The sequence below is a fragment of the Arachis stenosperma genome, chromosome 5 (genome assembly GCF_014773155.1).
Source record: "Arachis stenosperma cultivar V10309 chromosome 5, arast.V10309.gnm1.PFL2, whole genome shotgun sequence".
In the NCBI taxonomy this organism is placed as follows: domain Eukaryota; kingdom Viridiplantae; phylum Streptophyta; class Magnoliopsida; order Fabales; family Fabaceae; genus Arachis; species Arachis stenosperma.
This window is the reverse complement of record NC_080381.1, coordinates 54,668,327-54,685,148: the sequence shown is the minus strand read 5'-3', so window position 1 is coordinate 54,685,148 and position 16,822 is coordinate 54,668,327. Positions and strand designations below refer to the sequence as shown.

General features: G+C 40.5%; 1 non-coding gene across 1 annotated transcript; it reads left to right on the top strand.

The window, feature by feature from the left end:
• Positions 1–12,467: 12,467 nt before the first annotated feature.
• LOC130983772 (small nucleolar RNA R71) lies at positions 12,468–12,575 on the top strand. Its single transcript, XR_009087749.1, has one exon. It is a non-coding gene; the product is annotated as a small nucleolar RNA R71 (small nucleolar RNA).
• The last annotated feature ends 4,247 nt before the right edge of the window (positions 12,576–16,822 follow it).

The following is a 16,822-nucleotide window of genomic DNA, read 5'->3' as shown; positions in this document are numbered from 1 at the left end:
TTAGGTGTTAAATTGATTTATCCACTTGACCGACCTTCATAGTTAGAGGTTGACTTAGTGGGAGCAAAAATATAACTCTCATCACCATTGATAAGGATAACTAGGATAGGACTTCCAGTTTTCATACTTCGCCAAGAGTTTTTCTTTGCTATTGATTTAATTCCCTACAATATATTTTTCTCATTCAACCTTTCGAAAACCCAAAAATACTGTTTTCATAACCAATAATAAATCATACTTACCTACAATTCCTTGAGAAGACGACCTGAGGTTTGAATACTTCGGTTTATAAATTTTATTGGGTTTGTTACTGATGAGCGGATAATTTGTACGCTTTTTGGCATTGTTTTTAGTATGTTTTAGTATATTTTAGTTAGTTTTTAGTATATTTTTATTAGTTTTTAGTTAAAATTCACTTTTCTGGACTTTACTTTGATTTTGTGTGTTTTTCTGTGATTTCAGGTATTTTCTGGCTGAAATTGAGGGACCTGAGCAAAAATCTGATTCAGAGACTAAAAAGGACTGCAGATGCTGTTGGATTCTGACCTCCCTGCACTCGGAATGGATTTTCTAGAGCTACAGAAGCCCGATTGGCGCGCTCTCAACGGCGTTGGAAAGTAGACATCTTGGGCTTTCCAGCAATATATGATAGTTCATACTTTGCCCAAGATTTGATGGCCCAAACCGGCGTTCAAAGTCACCTTCAGAATTCCCAGCGTTAAACGCTGGAACTGGCACCAAAGTGGGAGTTAAACGCCCAAACTGGCACAAAAGCTGGCGTTTAACTCCAAGAAGAGTCTCTACACGAAAATGCTTCAATGCTCAGCCCAAGCACACACCAAGTGGGCCCGGAAGTGGATTTTTATGTCATTTACTCATCTTTGTAATTCTTAAGCTACTAGTTCCTTATAAATAGGACCTTTTACTATTGTATTTTTATCTTGAGATATTTGAATCTTTTGATCACTCTAGATCTTAGATCATTGGGAGGCTGGCCTCGCAGCCATGCCTAGACCTTGTTCTTATGTATTTTCAACAGTGGAGTTTCTACACACCATAGATTAAGGTGTGGAGCTCTGCTGTACCTCGAGTATTAATGCAATTACTATTGTTCTTCTATTCAATTCAGCTTGTTCTTATTCCAAGATATTCATTCGCACTCAAGAACTTGATGAATGTGATGATTATGTGACGCTCATCATCATTCTCACTTATGAACAAGTGACTGACAACCACTTCTGTTCTACAAGCAAACAAGGCTCTAATGTTTATCTCTTGGGTTCTTTAACCGGAATCTTCGTGGTATAAGCTAGAACTGATGGCGGCATTCAAGAGAATCCGGAAGGTCTAAACCTTGTCTATGGTATTCTGAGTAGGATTCAATGATTGAATGACTGTGACGAGCTTCAAACTCGTGATTGTGGGGCGTTAGTGACAGACGCAAAAGAATCACTGGATTCTATTCCGACATGATCGAGAACCGACAGCTGGATAGCCGTGCCGTGACAGGGTGCGTTGAACATTTTCACTGAGAGGATGGGAGGTAGCCACTGACAACGGTGAAACCCTTGCATACAGCTTGCCATGGAAAGGAGTAAGAAGGATTGGATGAAGACAGTAGGAAAGCAGAGAGACGGAAGGGACAAAGCATCTCCATACGCTTATCTGAAATTCTCACCAATGAATTGCATAAGTATCTCTATCTTTATCTTTATGTTTTATTCATCATCTATACCCATTTGAGTCTGCCTGACTGAGATTTACAAGGTGACCATAGCTTGCTTCATACCAACAATCTCTGTGGGATCGACCCTTACTCGCGTAAGGTTTATTACTTGGACGACCCAGTACACTTGCTGGTTAGTTGTGCGAAGTTGTGATAAAGAGTTGAGATTGCAATTGTGCGTACCATGTTGATGGCGCCATTGATGATCACAATTTTGTGCACCAAGTTTTTGGCGCCGTTGCCGGGGATTGTTGAGTTTGGACAACTGACGGTTCATCTTGTTGCTTAGATTAGGTATTTTTTTCAGAATTTCTTTAAGAATGAATTCTAGTGTTTCAAGGTGATGCTCTTATCATCACCAAAGCTGATTGATTCTCATCAATTTAGCTCTTGAATGCAATGTCCTGCTGAAGCTTGGCTATCCATGTCTAATTCCTTTAGACTAAAGCTTTAGACTAACATTGCATGATTCTTGGAATTCTCATTAAGAATTTTGATATCTTTATCTTCTTTTCCACTTAATTTTCGAAAAAGCACAAAAAAATTACAAAATCATAAAAACCAAAAAATATTTTATGTTTCTCGTTTAAGTCCAGTGTCTTATTTTAAGTTTGGTGTCTTGCATGCATTGTTTATTTGATCTTGGTTCTATTTTCAAGTCAATAATATAGAGAACTGAAGATTCAGTACATGCAGCAGAGGAATTACACAGAAAAAGCTGGGCATTCAAAACGCCCAGTGAAGAAAGGAAAACTGGCGTTTAAACGCCAGCCAGGATACCTGGTTGGGCGTTTAACGCCCAAAAGGGTAGCATTTTGGGCGTTAAACGCCAGAATGGATACCATTCTGGGCGTTTAACGCCAGGATGGCACAAGAGGGAAGATTCTGTTTTCAATTCAGATTTAGTTTTCAAAGTTTTTCAAAATCAAATCTTTTTCAAATCATATCTTTTCAATCATATGTTTTCAAAATCAATTTCTTTCCTTTTTCAAAGATACTTGCTATCAATTAATGATTTGATTCAACATTTCAAGTATGTTGCCTTTTCTGTTGAGAAAGGTTTAATGTTTGAATCATATCTTTTCTTGTTAGGCAAGTCATTAACTTTTAAAATCAAATCTTTTTAAATTATTTTTCAAATCAAATCTTTTCAATCATATCTTCTTAATCACATCTTTTTCAAAAAACGTTTTCAATCATATCTTTTTGATTTCCAATTTCAAAATCTTTTTCAAAAATCACTTGATTTCTTTCCCACTCTTAGTTTTCAAAAATTATCAATCAATTTTTCAAAATGTTTTCAAAATCTTTTACTTAATTTTCGAAAATTTCTTCCCCTCTTCTCACATCCTTCTATTTATGGAGTACCACTCCTCCTCAATGCACAATTCGAACTCTATCTCACTAAGTTCGAATTCTTCTACTCATTCTTTCTATTTTTCTGTTCTTCTGACACCTCATGGAATCTCTATACTATGACATAGAGGATTCCATATTTTCTTGTTCTCTTCTCTTTCATATGAGCAGGAACAAAGACAAAGGCATTCTTGTTGAAGCTGACCCTGAACCTGAAAGGACCTTGAAGCGAAAGCTAAGAGAAGCTAAGGCACAACTCTCCGAGGACCTAACAGAAATCTTCAGAGAAGAAGAAGACATGGCAGCCGAAAATAACAACAATGCCAACAATGCAAGGAAGGTGCTGGGTGACTTTACTGCACCTACTCCCGACTTCTATGGGAGAAGCATCTCTATCCCTGCCATTGGAGCAAACAACTTTGAGCTTAAGCCTCAATTAGTTTCTCTAATGCAACAGAATTGCTAGTTCCATGGACTTCCATTGGAAGATCCTCATCAGTTTTTAGCTGAGTTCTTGCAAATCTGTGACACTGTCAAGACCAATGGGGTTAACCCTGAGGTCTACAGACTTATGCTATTCCCTTTTGCTGTAAGAGACAGAGCTAGAATATGGTTGGACTCACAACCTAAAGAAAGCCTGAACTCTTGGGAAAAGCTAGTCAATGCCTTCTTGGCAAAGTTCTTTCCACCTCAAAAATTGAGTAAGCTTAGAGTGGAAGTCCAAACCTTCAGATAGAAGGAAGGAGAATCCCTCTATGAAGCTTGGGAAAGATACAAACAATTGATCAGAAAAAGTCCCTCTGATATGCTTTCTGAATGGAGCATCATAGGTATTTTCTATGATGGTCTATCTGAACTGTCCAAGATGTCATTGGATAGCTCTGCTGGAGGATCTCTTCATCTGAAGAAGACGCCTACAGAAGCTCAGGAACTAATCGAAGTGGTTGCAAATAACCAATTCATGTACACTTCTGAAAGGAATCCTGTGAACAATTGGACAAATCAGAAGAAAGGAGTTCTTGAGATTGATACTCTGAATGCCATATTGGCTCAGAACAAAATATTGACTCAGCAAGTCAATTTGATTTCTCAAAGTCTGTCTGGAATGCAAAATACACCAGGCAGTACTAAGGATGCTTCATCTGAAGAAGAAGCTTATGATCCTGAGAACCCTTCAATGGAAGAGGTGAATTACATGGGATAGCCCTATGGAAACACCTATAATTCTTCATGGAGAAATCATCCAAATCTCTCATAGAAGGATCAATAGAGACCTCAACAAGGTTTCAACAACAATAATGGTAGAAGAAACAGGTTTAGCAATGGCAAGCCTTTTCCATCATCTTCTCAGCAACAGACAGAGAATTCTAAGCAGAACCACTCTGACTTAGCAACCATGGTCTCTGATCTAATCAAAACCACTCAAAGTTTCATGAATGAAACAAGGTCCTCCATTAGAAACTTGGAGGCACAAGTGGGACAGCTGAGCAAGAAAATTACTGAACTCCCTCCTAGTACTCTTCCAAGCAATACAGAAGAAAATCTAAAAGGAGAGTGCAAGGCCATCAACATGGCCGAATTTGGAGAGGAGGAAGAGGCAGTGAACGCCACTGAGGAAGACCTCAATGGACGTCCACTGGCATCCAATGAGTTCCCTAATGAGGAACCATGGGAATCTGAGGCTCACATTGAGACCATAGAGATTCCAATGGATTTACTTCTGCCATTCATGAGCTCTGAAGAGTATTCTTCCTCTGAAGAGGATGAAGATGTCACTGAAGAGCAAGTTGCCAAATACCTTGGAGCAATCATGAAGCTAAATGTCAAGTTATTTGGTAATGCGACTTGGGAGAACGAACCTCCTTTGTTCACCAAAGAACTGGATGACTTGTCTAGGCAGAAATTACCTCAAAAGAGACAAGATCCTGGAAAGTTTTCAATTCCTTGCGCCATAGGCACCATGACCTTCAAGAAGACCTTGTGTGACCTAGGGTCAAGTATAAACCTCATGCCTCTCTCTGTAATGGAGAAGCTAGGGATCTCTGAGGTACAAGCTGCAAGAATCTCATTAGAGATGGCAGACAATTCAAAGAAACAAGCTTATGGACTTGTAGAGGATGTTCTAGTAAATATTGAAAACCATTACATCCCTGCTGATTTCATAGTCCTAGAGACTGGGAAGTGCATGGATGAATCCATCATCCTTGGCAGACCCTTCCTAGCCACAGCAAAGGCTGTGATTGATGTGGACAGAGGAGAATTGATCATTCAAGTGAATGAAGAATCCTTTGTGTTTAAGGCTCAAGGATATCCCTCTGTCACCATGGAGAGGAAGCATGAAGAGCTTCTCTCAAAACAGAGTCAAACAGAGCCCCCACAGTCAAACTCTAAGTTTGGTGTTGGGAGGACACAACCAAATTCTAAGTTTGGTGTTGAACCCCCACATTCAAACTCTAAGTTTGGTGTTGGGAGGTTCCAACATTGCTCTGAGTATCTGTGAGGCTCATGAGAGCCCTCTGTCAAGCTACTGACATTAAAGAAGCGCTTGTTGGGAGGCAACCCAATGTTATATTTTATCTATTTTTCTTTGTTATTTTATGTTTTCTGTAGGTTGATGATCATAGGAAGTCACAAAATCAATTGAAAAAGCAAAAACAGAATGAAAAACATAAGGAAAAACAGCACACCCTGGAGGAAGGCCGTGTTGGCGTTTAAACGCCAGTAAGGCTAGCAGATGGGCGTTTAACGCCCAGTCTGGCACCATTTTGGGCGTTTAACGCCAGAAAGGGGCACCAGACTGGCGTTAAATGCCAGAAAAAGGCAAGCACCTGGCGTTAAACGCCAGAAATGGGCACCAGCCCGGCGTTTAACGCCAGAATTGGCTTAGAATACATTTTTGCACGCCATTTGGTGCAGGGATGACTTTTCCTTGACACCTCAGGATCTGTGGACCCCACAGGATCCCCAAAAACCCTTCACCTATCAAATCCCATCTTTCTCTTCACCACTCACATCCATCCTTCATAAAACCGCACCTACCTCACCATTCAAATTTAAACCACTTTCCCTCCCAAACCCAGTGGTGCGCGAAATTGTGAACTATACTTTTTCACAACTCTCATAATCCCTGGTAATGGCTCCAAAAAAACGTGGTAGCCCAATACCATGGCATTACACAACTTCGCACAACTAACCAGCAAGTGCACTGGGTCGTCCAAGTAATAAACCTTACGTGAGTAAGGGTCGATCCCACGGAGATTGTTAGTATTGAAGCAAGCTATGGTCATCTTGTAAATCTTAGTCAGGCAAACTCAGATATATATGGTGATGAACGAAAATAACATAAAAGATAAAGATAGTGATACTTATGTAATCCATTGGTAGGAACTTCAGATAAGCGCATGAAGATGCCTTCCCTTCCGTCTCTCTGCTTTCCTACTGTCTTCATCCAACCCTTCTTACTCCTTTCCATGGCATGCTCGTATAGGGTCTCACTGTTGTCAGCAGCTACCTCCCATCCTCGCAGTGAAAGCTAATGCACACACTCTGTCACAGTGCTGCCAATCACCGGTGTGGTTCCCTCCCCTACCGGAATAGAATAACTCTTTTGCGTCTGTCACTAACGCCCAGTAGGTTACAGGTTTGAAGCACGTCACAGTCATTCAATCATTGAATCCTACTCAGAATACCACAGACAAGGTTAGACCTTCCGGATTCTCTTGAATGCTGCCATCAGTTCTTGCCTATACCACGAAGACTCTGATATCACGGAATGGTTGGCTCGTTTGTCAGGCGAGCACTCGTTCAGGCGATCAACCATGCATCGTGCAATCAGGAATCCAAGAGATATTCACCAAGCCTCAAATGCTTGTAGAACAAGAGTGGTTGTCAGTCACTTTGTTCATGAGTGAGAATGGTGATGGGCGTCAATCATCACCTTCATCATGTTGAAGAACAAGTGATATCTTGGATAAAGAACAAGCGGAATTTGAATGAAAGAACAATAGTAATTGCATTAATCGAGGTACAGCAGAGCTCCACACCTTAATCTATGGTGTGTAGAAACTCCACCGTTGAAAATACATAAGCATAAGGTCTAGGCATGGCCGAATGGCCAGCCTCCCAATGATCTAAGAACTAAAATGTCCAAAGATGATCTAGAGATCTAAAAGTGATCAAAAGATTTCTATACAATAGTAAAAGGTCCTACTTATAAGAAACTAGTAGCCTAGGGTGTACAGAAATGAGTAAATGACATAAAAATCCTCTTCCGGGCCCACTTGGTGTGTGCTTGGGCTGAGCAATGAAGCAATTTCGTGTAGAGACTCTTCTTGGAGTTAAACGCCAGCTTTGGTGCCAGTTTGGGCGTTTAACTCCCATTTGGGTGCCAGTTCCAGCGTTTAACGCTGGATTCCTTGAGGTGACTTTGAACGCCGGTTTGGGCCATCAAATCTTGGGCAAAGTATGGACTATTATATATTGCTGGAAAGCCCAGGATGTCTACTTTCCAACGCCGTTGAGAGCGCGCCAATTGGGCTTCTGTAGCTCCAGAAAATCCGCTTCGAATGCAGGGAGGTCAGAATCCAACAGCATCTGCAGTCCTTTTTGGTCTCAGAATCAGATTTTGCTCAGGTCCCTCAATTTCAGCCAGAAAATACCTGAAATCACAGAAAAACACACAAACTCATAGTAAAGTCCAGAAAAGTGAATTTTAATTAAAAACTAATAAAAATATACTAAAAACTAACTATATCATATCAAAAACATACTAAAAACAATGCCAAAAAGTATACAAATTATCCGCTCATCACAACACCAAACTTAAATTGTTGCTTGTCCTCAAGCAACTGAAAATCAAATAAGATAAAAAGAAGAGAATATGCAATGAATTCCAAAAACATCTGTGAAGATCAGTATTAATCAGATGAGCGGGGCTTTTAACTTTTTTTTGCCTCCGAACAGTTTTGGCATCTCACTCTATCCTTTGAAATCCAGAATGGTTGGCTTCTTTAGGAACTTAGAATCCAGATAGTGTTAATGATTCTCTTAGTAAAGTATGATGATTCTTGAACATAGCTATTTATTGAGTCTTGGCTGTGGCCCAAAGCACTCTGTCTTCCAGTATTACCACCGGATACATACATGCCACAGACACATAATTGGGTGAACCTTTTCAGATTGTGACTCAGCTTTGCTAAAGTCCCCAATTAGAGGTGTCCAGGGTTCTTAAGCACACTCTTATTGCCTTGGATCACAACTCTTATTCCTTTCTCTTTTTTTTTTTCGTTTTTTTTTTCGGTTTTTTTTTTTTTTGAAATGCTTTTTCTTGCTTCAAGAATCATTTTATTGATTTTTCAGATCCTCAGTAACATGTCTCCTTTTTCATCATTCTTTCAAGAGCCAACATCCATGAACCACAAATTCAAAAGACATATGCACTGTTTAAGCATACATTCAGAGAACAAAAATATTGCCACCACATCAAAATAATTAAACTATTATAAAATTCAAAATTCATGCAATTCTTTCTTTTATCAATTAGGCACGTTTTTATTGAAGAAAGGTGATGGATTCATAGGACATTCATAACTTTAAGGCATAGACACCAAGACACTAATGATCATAAGACACAAACATGGATAAACATAAGCATTAAAATTCGAAAAAAAGAAGAACAATAACAAGGAAATCAAAGAACGGGTCCACCTTAGTGATGGCGGCTCTTTCTTGCTCTTGAAGATCCTATGGAGTGCTTGAGCTCCTCAATGTCTCTTCCTTGTCTTTGTTGCTCCTCCCTCATGATTCTTTGATCTTCTCTAATTTCATGAAGGATGATGGAGTGTTCTTGATGCTCCACCCTCAGTTGTCCCATGTTGGAACTTAGTTCTCCTAGGGAGGTGTTTAGTTGCTCCCAATAGTTTTGTGGAGGAAAATTCATCCCTTGAGGAATCTCAGGGATCTCATGATGAGTGAGATCTCTTGTGTACTCCATCCTTTTCTTGGTGATGGGCTTGTCCTCATCAATGGGAATGTCTCCCTCTATGTCAACTCCAATTGAATAACAGAGGTGACAAATGAGATGAGGAAAGGCTTAACCTTGCCAAGGTGGAGGTCTTGTCCGCCACCTTATAGAGTTCTTGGGCTATAACCTCATGAACCTCTATTTCTTCTCCAATCATGATACTATGGATCATGATGGCCCGGTCTATGGTAACTTCGGACCGGTTGCTAGTGGGGATGATTGAGCGTTGTATGAACTCTAACCATCCTCTAGCCACGGGCTTGAGGTCATGCCTTCTCAATTGGACCGGCTTTCCTCTTGAATCTTGCTTCCATTGTGCGCCCTCTTCACATATGACTGTGAGGACTTGGTCCAACCTTTGATCAAAGTTGACCCTTCTAGTGTAAGGATGCTCATCTCCTTGCATCATAGGCAAGTTGAACGCCACCCTCACACTCTCCGGACTAAAATCCAAGTATTTCCCCCGAACCATAGTGAGATAATTCTTTGGATTCGGGTTCACACTTTGGTCATGGTTCTTTGTGATCCATGCATTGGCATAGAACTCTTGAACCATCAAGATTCCGACTTGTTGAATGGGGTTGGTAAGAACTTCCCAACCTCTTCTTCGATCTCATGGCGGATCTCCGGATATTCCCCCTTTTTGAGTGAAAAGGGGACCTCGGAGATCACCTTCTTCAAGGCCACAACTTCATAGAAGTGGTCTTGATGCACCCTTGAGAGGAATCTATCCATCTCCCATGACTCGGAGGTGGAAGCTTTTGCCTTCCCTTTCCTCTTTTTAGAGGTTTCTCCGGCCTTGGATGCCATAAATGGTTATGGAAAAACAAAAAGCAATGCTTTTACCACACCAAACTTAAAATGTTTGCTCGTCCTCGAGCAAAAGAAGAAAGAAGAAAGTAGAAGAAGAAGAAATGAGGAAAAAGGGAGATGGTAGTGTGTTCGGCCAAGAAGGGTAAGAAAGGGGGTTTAGGTTGTGTGAAAATGAAGAGTTGAAGAAGGGTATTTATAGGAGAGAGGGGGGTAAAGGTTCGGCCATTATGGGTGGGTTTGGGAGGGAAAGTGGTTTGAATTTGAAGGGTGAGGTTGGTGGGGTTTTATGAAGGATGGATGTGAGTGGTGAAGAGAAAGATGGGATTTGATAGGTGAGGGGTTTTTGGGGAAGAGGTGTTGAGGTGATTGGTGAATGGGGAAGAGAGAGAGAGTGATGGTAGGGTCCTGTGGGGTCCACAGATCCTGTAGTGTCAAGGAAAAGTCATCCCTGCACTAAATGTTGCTCAAAATCACGTTTTGAGCCATTTCTGGCGTTAAACGCCGGGCTGGTGCCCATTCCTGGCGTTTAACGCCAGGTTGTTGCCCTTTACTGGCGTTTAACGCCAGTCTGGTGCCCCTTTCTAGCGTTAAACGCCCAGAATGGTGCCAGACTGGGCGTTAAACGCCCAACAGCTAGCATTACTGGCGTTTGAACGCCAGTTTCTTCTCCTCCAGGGTGTGCTATTTTTCTTCCTGTTTTCATTCTGTTTTTGCTTTTTTCATTGTTTTTGTGACTTCTTATGATCATCAACCTACAAAAAAGATAAAATAACAAAAGAAAATAATTAATTATAAAACATTGGGTTGCCTCCCAACAAGCGCTTCTTTAATGTCATTAGCTTGACAGAGGGCTCTCATGGAGCCTCAGAAATGCTCAGAACCGTGTTGAAACCTCCCAACACCAAACTTAGAGTTTGAATGTGGGGTTTCAACACCAAACTTAGAGTTTGGTTGTAGCCTCCCAACACCAAACTTAGAGTTTGACTGTGGGGGCTCTGTTTGGCTCTGTTTTGAGAGGAGCTCTTCATGCTTCCTCTCCATGATGACAGAGGGATATCCTTGGGCCTTAAACACCAAGGATTTTTTATTCACTTGAATGATTAACTCTCCTCTGTCAACATCAATCACAGCCTTTGCTGTGGCTAGGAAGGGTCTGCCAAGGATGATGGATTCATCCATGCACTTCCCAGTCTCTAGGATTATGAAATCAGTAGGAATGTACTGGTCTTCAACTTTAACCAGAACATCCTCTACAAGTCCATGGGCTTGTTTTCTTGAGTTGTCTGCCATCTCTAATGAGATTCTTGCAGCTTGCACCTCTAAGATCCCTAATTTCTCCATTACAGAGAGGGGCATGAGGTTCACACTTGACCCTAAGTCACACAAGGCCTTCTTGAAGGTCATGGTGCCTATGGTACAAGGTATAGAAAACTTCCCAGGATCCTGCCTCTTTTGAGGCAGTTTCTGCCTAGACAAGTCATCCAGTTCTTTGGTGAGCAAGGGAGGTTCATCCTCCCAAGTCTCATTTCCAAATAACTTGTCATTTAGTTTCATGATTGCTCCAAGGTATTTAGCAACTTGCTCTTCAGTAACATACTCATCCTCTTCAGAGGAAGAATACTCATCAGAGCTCATGAATGGCAGAAGTAAGTCCAATGGAATCTCTATGGTCTCATTTTGAGCCTCGGATTCCCAAGGTTCCTCATTGAGGAACTCAGAGGAGAGTGGTGCACGCCCACTGGGGTCTTTCTCAGTGGCGTCTTCTTCCTCTCTTCCTCTCCATATTCGGCCATGTTGATGGCCTTGCACTCTCCTTTTGGATTTTCTTCTGTATTACTTGGGAGAGTACTAGGAGGGAGTTCAGTAACTTTCTTGCTCAGCTGACCCACTTGTCCTTCCAAATTTCTGATGGAGGACCTTGTTTCATTCATGAAACTTTGAGTGGTCTTTATTAGATCAGAGACCATTGTTGCTAAGTCAGAAGTATTCTGCTTAGAACTCTCTGTCTGTTGCTGAGAAGATGATGGAAAAGGCTTGCCATTGCTAAACCTGTTTCTTCCACCATTATGTTATTGAAACCTTGTTGAGGTCTCTCTTGATTCTTCCATGAGAGATTTGGGTGATTTCTCCATGAAGAATTGTAGGTATTTCCATAGGGTTCTCCTAGGTAATTCACCTCTTCCATGGAAGGGTTCTCAGGATCATAAGCTTCTTCCTCAGATGAAGCATCCTTTGTACTGTTTGGTGCATTTTGCATTCCAGACAGACTTTGAGAAATCAAATTGACTTGTTGAGTCATATCTTGTTCTGAGCCAATATGGCATTCAGAGTGTCAATCTCAAGAACTCCTTTCTTCTGACTAGTCCCATTGTTCACAGGATTCCTTTCAGAAGTGTACATGAATTGGTTATTTGCAACCATTTCAATCAATTCTTGAGCTTCTGCAGGCGTCTTCTTCAGATGAAGAGATCCTCCAGCAGAGCTATCCAAGGACATCTTAGATAGTTCAGAGAGACCATCATAGAAAATACCTATGATGCTCCATTCAGAAAGCATGTCTGAAGGACATCTTCTGATTAATTGTTTGTATCTTTCCCAAGCTTCATAGAGGGATTCTCCATCCTTCTGTCTGAAGGTTTGGACTTCTACTCTAAGCTTACTCCATCTTTGTGGTGGAAAGAACTTTGCCAAGAAGGCATTGACTAGCTTTTCCCAAGAGTCCAGGCTTTCTTTAGGTTGAGAATCCAACCATATTCTAGCTCTGTCTCTTACAGCAAAAGGGAATAGCATCAGTCTGTAGACCTCAGGGTTAACCCCATTAGTCTTGACTGTGTCACAGATTTGCAAGAATTCAGCTAAAAACTGATGAGGATCTTCCATTGGAAGTCCATGGAACTTGCAATTCTGTTGCATTAGAGAAACTAATTGAGGCTTAAGCTCAAAGTTGTTTGCTCCAATGGCAGGGATAGAGATGCTTCTCCCATAGAAGTCGGGAGTAGGTGCAGTAAAGTCACCCAGCACCTTCCTTGCATTGTTGGCATTGTTGTTGTTTTCGGCTGCCATGGGTTCTTCTTCTTTGAAGAATTCGGTCAGGTCCTCTAAAGAGAGTTGTGCTTTGGCTTCTCTTAGCTTTCTCTTCAAGGTCCTTTCGGGTTCAGGATCAGCTTCAACAAGAATGTCTTTGTCTCTGCTCCTGCTCATATGAAAGAGAAGAGAAAAAGAAAATGTGGAATCCTCTATGTCACAGTATAGAGATTCCTTGAAATGTCAGAGGAAAAGAGAAATAGAAAGAAGAAGGAGAAGAAGAATTCGAACTTTAATTAGATAAGGTTCGAATTGTGCATTTAGAAGGAGTGGTACTCCATAAATAGAAGGATGTGAGAAGGAGGGAAGAGGATTTTCGAAAATTCAATTAAAAGATTTTGAAAACATTTTGAAAATTTGATTGATAATTTTCGAAAATTGAAAGTGGAAGAGAAATCAAGTGATTTTTGAAAAAGATTTTGAAATTAGAAACTAAAAGATTTGATTGAAAACTAATTTGAAAAAGATATGATAAAAAATATGATTGAAAGGTTATTGTCTTAAAAAGATGTGATTGAGAAGATATGATTTGAAAACCATTTTAAAAGATATGTTTTGAAAATTATTTTAAAAGATTTGATTTGGAAAATTAGTGACTTGCCTAACAAGAAAAGATATGATTCAAACATAAAACCTTCCTTAACAGAAAAGGCCAAAAAATGTTCAATCAAATCATTAATTGTTAGTAAGTATCTTTGAAAGGAAAGAAATTAATTTTGAAAACATTTGATTGAAAAGATTTGATTTGAAAAAGATTTGATTTTGAAAAACTTGAAAAAAATTGATTTGAAAACAAAATCTTCCCCCTAGCACCATCCTGGCGTTAAACGCCCAGAATGGTATACATTCTGGCGTTTAACGCCCAAAATGCTACCTCTTTGGGCGTTAAACGCCCAACCAGATGCCCTGGCTGGCGTTTAAACGCCAGTCTGCCTTCTTCACTGGGCATTTTTGAATGCTCAGCTTTTTCTGTATAATTCCTCTGCAGTGTGTTCTGAATCTTCAATCCCTTGTATCATTGACTTGAAAATACACAAATTAAAAATATTTTGGATTTTTAATAATTAAAATGCAACAAGAATCAAATAACAATGCATGCAAGACACCAAACTTAGCAGTTTGTATACTACTGACACTAATGAACTGAAAATGCATATGAGACACACAAAATACTCAAGTCAATAGAATTCAAAGATCAGAGCAAGTGAATCATCAAGAACATCTTGAAGATCACTAAGACATATGAATGCATGCAATTGACACCAATCTTAGGATGAGACACTAGACTCAAACAAGAAATATTTTTGAATTTATGATTTTTTTAATTTTTTAATTTTTTTGTGTTTTTCGAAAATTAAGTGGAAAAGAAGGTATCAAAATTCTTAATGAGAATTCCAGGAATCAGTGCAATGCTAGTCTAAGACTCCGGTCCAGGAATTAGACATGGCTTCACAGCCAGCCAAGCTTCCAAAGAAAGCTTCGGTCCAAAACACTAGACATGACCAAAGGTCAGCCAAGCCTTAGCAAATCACTGCTCCAAAAGCAAGATTGATATGAAATCAACAAGCTCTTGTGGTGATAAGTTGAAACCTCGGTCCAATCAGATTAGACATGGCTTCTCAGCCAGCCAGATTTCAACAAATCATCATGAAACTCTAGAATTCATCTTCAAGAATTTCGAAAAAAAAATACCTAATCTAAGCAACCAGATGAACCATCAGTTGTCCAGCCTGAACAATCCCGGGCAATAACACCAAAAATTTGATGTTGTTGCCGGATCTTGGCACTGATGTTACCAAAGGCTTGCTCAAAACTAGAACAATCCCCGGCAACGGCGCCAAAAACTTGGTGCGCGAAATTGTGAACTATACTTTTTCACAACTCTCATAATCCCTGGTAATGGCTCCAAAAAAACGTGGTAGCCCAATACCATGGCATTACACAACTTCGCACAACTAACCAGCAAGTGCACTGGGTCGTCCAAGTAATAAACCTTACGTGAGTAAGGGTCGATCCCACGGAGATTGTTAGTATTGAAGCAAGCTATGGTCATCTTGTAAATCTTAGTCAGGCAAACTCAGATATATGGTGATGAACGAAAATAACATAAAAGATAAAGATAGTGATACTTATGTAATCCATTGGTAGGAACTTCAGATAAGCGCATGAAGATGCCTTCCCTTCCGTCTCTCTGCTTTCCTACTGTCTTCATCCAACCCTTCTTACTCCTTTCCATGGCAAGCTCGTATAGGGTCTCACTGTTGTCAGCAGCTACCTCCCATCCTCGCAGTGAAAGCTAATGCACACACTCTGTCACAGTGCTGCCAATCACCGGTGTGGTTCCCTCCCCTACCGGAATAGAATAACTCTTTTGCGTCTGTCACTAACGCCCAGTAGGTTACAGGTTTGAAGCACGTCACAGTCATTCAATCATTGAATCCTACTCAGAATACCACAGACAAGGTTAGACCTTCCGGATTCTCTTGAATGCTGCCATCAGTTCTTGCCTATACCACGAAGACTCTGATCTCACGGAATGGTTGGCTCGTTTGTCAGGCGAGCACTCGGTTGTCAGGCGATCAACCATGCATCGTGCAATCAGGAATCCAAGAGATATTCACCAAGCCTCAAATGCTTGTAGAACAAGAGTGGTTGTCAGTCACTTTGTTCATGAGTGAGAATGGTGATGGGTGTCAATCATCACCTTCATCATGTTGAAGAACAAGTGATATCTTGGATAAAGAACAAGCGGAATTCGAATGAAAGAACAATAGTAATTGCATTAATACTCGAGGTACAGCAGAGCTCCACACCTTAATCTATGGTGTGTAGAAACTCCACCGTTGAAAATACATAAGCATAAGGTCTAGGCATGGCCGAATGGCCAGCCTCCCAATGATCTAAGAACTAAAATGTCCAAAGATGATCTAGAGATCTAAAAGTGATCAAAAGATTTCTATACAATAGTAAAAGGTCCTACTTATAAGAAACTAGTAGCCTAGGGTGTACAGAAATGAGTAAATGACATAAAAATCCTCTTCCGGGCCCACTTGGTGTGTGCTTGGGCTGAGCAATGAAGCAATTTCGTGTAGAGACTCTTCTTGGAGTTAAACGCCAGCTTTGGTGCCAGTTTGGGCGTTTAACTCCCATTTGGGTGCCAGTTCCAGCGTTTAACGCTGGGATTCCTTGAGGTGACTTTGAACGCCGGTTTGGGCCATCAAATCTTGGGCAAAGTATGGACTATTATATATTGCTGGAAAGCCCAGGATGTCTACTTTCCAACGCCGTTGAGAGCGCGCCAATTGGGCTTCTGTAGCTCCAGAAAATCCGCTTCGAATGCAGGGAGGTCAGAATCCAACAGCATCTGCAGTCCTTTTTGGTCTCAGAATCAGATTTTTGCTCAGGTCCCTCAATTTCAGCCAGAAAATACCTGAAATCACAGAAAAACACACAAACTCATAGTAAAGTCCAGAAAAGTGAATTTTAATTAAAAACTAATAAAAATATACTAAAAACTAACTATATCATATCAAAAACATACTAAAAACAATGCCAAAAAGTATACAAATTATCCGCTCATCACCCAGCCTCCCATAGCCGAACCCCATCCTTCTCCTCTCCCTATATAAACCCATCTTCACTCCTTCATTTTCACACAACCTAAACACTACTTCTCCTCCTTTGGCCGAAACATAAGCCTCATCCATCTCCTCCATTTTCTTCTTTTTCTACTCTCTTCTTTCTTCTTTTGCTCGAGGACAACCAAACCTTTTAAGTTTGGTGTGGTAAAAGCATTGCTTTTTGTTTTTCCATAACCATTT